Source organism: Echinops telfairi, unplaced genomic scaffold (genome assembly GCF_000313985.2).
Source record: "Echinops telfairi isolate 266 unplaced genomic scaffold, ASM31398v2 ScPeMD7_21;HRSCAF=78, whole genome shotgun sequence".
Classification (NCBI taxonomy): Eukaryota; Metazoa; Chordata; class Mammalia; order Afrosoricida; family Tenrecidae; genus Echinops; species Echinops telfairi.
The window spans coordinates 5,746,614-5,751,615 of NW_022103918.1; positions in this window are offsets into that span (position 1 = coordinate 5,746,614).

Consider the following 5,002-nt stretch of genomic DNA (forward strand, 5'->3'; position numbering starts at 1 on the left):
GGCATTTATAGAGGTCTAGATAAAGACATGTACATATGCCATAGGATTCTATCGCCTCCATCATGACCTGCTCCTCTATGCTCCCATGCTACTGGTCTCTGCTAAGCCTCAACATCACATCTTTCTGCTGTTGCTGCCCCACCCTGCCTTGTCTGCCGCCTGTGGGTAGATTCCACTGTCTGCTTCCTTGACCTTGGACCTGCAGCTGGTGTGAGTTAAAGGACCTTCACTACATTAACTGTTCCACAAAAATGAGTTGAACTGAGCCCTCCATACTCCTATGTGGACGAATGAGCTGTTTTATTCTTTCTCACTATATAAACATATATATGTGTGTGTGCATGTATGTATACACATACATACATATACATATATATACACACATATATATAATCATAAGTGTCCTGGTTTTGTTTCTCTGGAGAACCCTGCTTAACACAAAGGTATTGCTGGATTGTATGGTATTTCTATTAGAGTTATTTTCTATCTCACCATATCACTTTTCCACAGTGGTAGTACATATTGACAAGCCCATCAACAGTGTATAAGAGTTCTGCTCTCTTCACACTCTAACATTTATTGTTCCCTGGTTTTTTTAATTGGACTATCCTTGTGGGTATAAGGTGCTATCTCATCATTGTTCTTTATTCTTATCTATCAGATGGTTAATGATTGTGAGCATTTTCTCATTTGTTTGTTAGGCACTTGAGTGTCATTTTTGTGAATTATCTATTTGTGTCCTTTGCACACCTTTTGTTTGTTTTTGTTTTTTTCTTATTGAAATATGGTAGAATTCTGTACATTTTAGTAATTAGTCCCTTGTTCATTGTGTCATCGCTAAAAAGATTTTTCCAATCCATGAACTCTTGTTTTAATCATTTGATGTATGTAAGTTTGATTATACACATTGATGTGTATAAGTTTATTTCTAATAGATCCCCAAAACTCACTGCTTTCACATCAATTCTGACTCCTAGTGATGACGTAGGACAGGGTAGAACTGTCTCTGTAGGACTCCAAGACTGTAACTCTTCATGGAAGTAGAAAGCCCCACCTTTCTCCTGCAGAGCAACTGGGGGTTTTGAACTGGTGACATTGTGGTTAACAGCCAAATGCAGAAGCATGATGTCACCAGGACTCCTCAATGTTGTCTTCCATCTATTTTGTCTTCAACTATGTATGCTTCCTTTATTATATTTGGTAGTCTGTGTATGTCCTACAATAGGGCTCATAAGCTTGTCCTAGTTTTCCCACTGATGATCCTGATCGCTCTGGGGTTTACAGTTAGGTCTCTAATCCATCTTGAGTTCATTTTTGTCCATGGGGTGAGGTATGGGTCCCGTGGTATTCATGGGCTAATATTAGTCCATAAGTCTGATATTAGCCCATGAATTCCTCTTCAGTCTCACATAGCACATGCAATGATGAGAATTGCGGGAAGATCACAGGCCGGTGAGTGAGAAGTCCTGTGGGTCCAGTGGCAGTAGAAGCATCTCCAGAATTCTGGCTTTCATCAGTTTGGCTCCACGTGGCTTGTCCTCAGGAAGGTGAAGCAAAGAGTAAGTGTCCCGCCTCCAGGGAGGAAACTGGAGTTCCCAAAATCCTCGGGAGAAGGCCATGCCCACAGACGGGTATCATTGGCTAGCCAGACTCCACCCCTTTGCTCAAGTTGACAAAAGATTATGTAATTACCACAGGTCCTGTTTCATTCTTTTGCAGATGGAGATCCGATTTTTTCAACACTCATTGTTGAAGACAGTATCCCTTTCTTGTTTAATGCTTTTAGTCTTTTGTCAAAAACCAGTTGCCTATAGGTGGATGCTTTTATTTCTGGGTTTTCTATTCTGTTTCATTGGTGTATGTACCTGTTACTATACTAGTACTAGGCTGTCTTACTAATGTAGCTATGTAGTAAGTTTTGAGGTCAGGTAGTATAGACCTTCGACTTTGTTCTTCTTTTTGAGAAGTTCTTATTTGGGGCCTCTTCCCTCACCATATGAAGTGGGTAATTCATGTTTTCTATTTTCTAATTTCTCTAAAGATTGAAGCTGTGATTTTAATTGGAATTGCATTGTATTTGTAGATTACTTTGTAGATTGCTTTAGGCAATCTTGACATGTTCACAATATTAAGTTGTCCTATCCATAAACAAGGAATGTGCTTCCATCTGTGTAGGTCTCCTTTAGTTTCTTATAATAAGGTTCTGCATTTCTCCTGGTACAAGTCTTTTGTTTCTTTGGTTAGGTCTATTCCTAGGCATTTCATCTTTTGCTTGGCTATTGTTAATGGCATTGTTTCCTTGATGTCTTTTTGAGATCTCTCTTCACTGCTATATAGAAATCTGATTGACTTCTCTTTGTTAATCTTGTGTGCTGTCAATTTATCAAATCCCTCTATTATTTCCAGCAGTCTTTTGGGGGAATTTTTGGGGTTTTCTATATATAAAATTGTCTTGTCTGCAAATAGCAAGAGTTTCACTTCTTCTTTGTCCAGTTGTATTCCCTTGGTTTATTTCTGTTGCATGATGGTTCTGGCTAAAATTTTCAGCACAATGTTGAATAAGAATGGTAATAAGGGGCACTTTGGCCTGTTCCCACTTTCAAGGGAAGTTTTTCCAGTTTTTCCCCATTAAGTGTGATATTGACTGTTGGATTTTCATAGAGGGCCTTTGCTGTGTTGAGGAATTTCCATTCTATTTCTATTTTATTGAGTGTTTTTATCAGAAATGAGTACTGAATGTTATGAAATGTTTTTTTCTGCATCTATTGATGTGATCGTGTGGTTCTTATTCTTTTTTTGTTTATGTGGTGGAGAACTTTGATTGATTTTTTAATTTTGAGCCATCCTTGTATAATTTTGATATGTTATTGAATTCTACTCACCAGAATCACATTGTGGTTTTACTTACTTGTTCTGCAGCATCCATTTTGAATAATTGTCATTTATTGTTCTCCAAGTCTTTCTGAGGTCAGCAAACCATTCTTTAAAAAAATATTGCAATTCTGAAAAAAGGAGACATTATTATTCTATTATGACCACGTTTTCTCTACTTCAAATGAAAAAGTGGTTCTCAGAAATAATTTTATAAAATTCCAGTGACATAGAATTGAGAAGCAAAGGTCATTTATGCAATTAATAAGTGTGTTATACATGTGAAAATCCATAAAAGTTGGAGCTATTATTGTACAATACTGATTATTCGAGTCTATTTTTATTTCCAATGCCTAGACAACTCTTCAGGAAAAGTCAAATGTAGCTCTTCTTTAAATTTTTTAAGGTTAAATCTATTTCTCTCTTAGAAAATTTTTATTGTAATAGATGAATTATTATTATCCAAAACTCAATTTAACAAAATTTTAGAGAAAAGGGGAAAGATTTGATTAATAAAGCAATGGGATTGCTTCTGAAGTAGATGTCAAAAAATATATTCATTTTTACTAAGGAATGGCAATTCAACTAAGTATGTAATCAGGTTCTGCTATTGAGAATCAAGCATGGCAGGGGTTTTATTCCATTCTACCACCAACCTCCCCCACATTCAAGTTAATTTTCAGATTATTTTCCCAGAATGATTTCTCTAGACTACAAGTCTCCTGCTTTGAGACTGGATGCTGTGACTCCCATAATGTTAAGTATATCCTCTGGGGTGGCCAGACCTCAGCTGAGGGCAAATCATTCTCAGAATCATTACTCTCTTCCCATGACCTGGACCTGATTAAACAAATTACAGGGGCAAGCCCAGAAGTATTCCTCCAACCAGTTATGCAGAAACTTAGGAGCTAAGCAAGAGACAAGTCACGAAGAAAAGCAGCAAAGTGCAGACAATTTTTTCAGGCATAAGGTTGAAAATTGACATTATAAACAAGAGACAAAATTCCTTCAGCCTGCATGGTGAAGGTGAACAACAGCATGAACCAAATAAAGCATCATGAAATGACAAGCAATTACAGACTCTGCAGCAAGTAGATGAGCAGATCTGATCTATTAGCTAGTCCAAATGCTCCAGTGACAAAAGCTATGAACATAACAGAAGAAATAGAGTGATAATTGGTTCTTGAACTCCGTACTAAAAACAGACCCTCAATGCAACATTATCCTGCCTATCCTTTGCTTTCATAATTCATTTTCTGTGTCTCTAGGTCAAACTGCCCATTGTCCATCTTGTTCTAAAAGTTCATCACCTCAAGATGAATCTCACTGGTTAAAATTAGCACTTATTTCATTCTCCACAACTTGTAAACACAAACTTTGCCTGGAAATAGTTTGTTGGGTTTTCTTTTTTTTTCCTTTATGAATGTTAACTTTTCCAAGTGAACAGCACAGACTTGAAAGTTAATTCCATTTGGTGAAGCCATGATTATAACTGACCCTAAAACTCTAAGTAATATAAAGTATTAAAATCATTACATGCATTCCAGAAAGGGGCTCTAAGGAAGCTGTGGGATAAGTCTCGGGCTGCTGACCTCAAGTTCAGCAGTTCAAAACCACCATTGACCTCGTGGGAGAAAGATAAAGCTGTCTGCTCCCACAAAGATGTATAGCCTCAGAAACCCCTTATAGAGGGTATCCATCCATGAGTAGGATCTACTCCCTGACAGTGGGGTTTGGGTGTACATTCCAAAGGAATACAGTAGCGGCTTGGTTAAGTGCTCAGCTGCTAATCAAAAGTTTGGTGGTTCACATCCATCAGCTCGTCTGTGGGAGAAAGATGTGGAATTCAGCTGTGAGAAGACTGCAGCTAGAAAGCCTCGAGGGAATTGCAGAAGCCGGACCGCGTCTGGCTTTCTCTAATCATGCTGGCAGAGTGTGCACAAGCAAGTAAAAATGCATGACCTCTGCATGGAGGGACTGGGATAGACCGCTTTCGTTTTCTTTTTTAATCATTTCATTAGAGGCTCATACAACTCCTTTCACAATCCATACACACATCAATTGTGTAAAGTGCATTTATACATTCATGGCCCTCATCATTCTCAAAACATTTCCTCTCCACTTAGCCCCC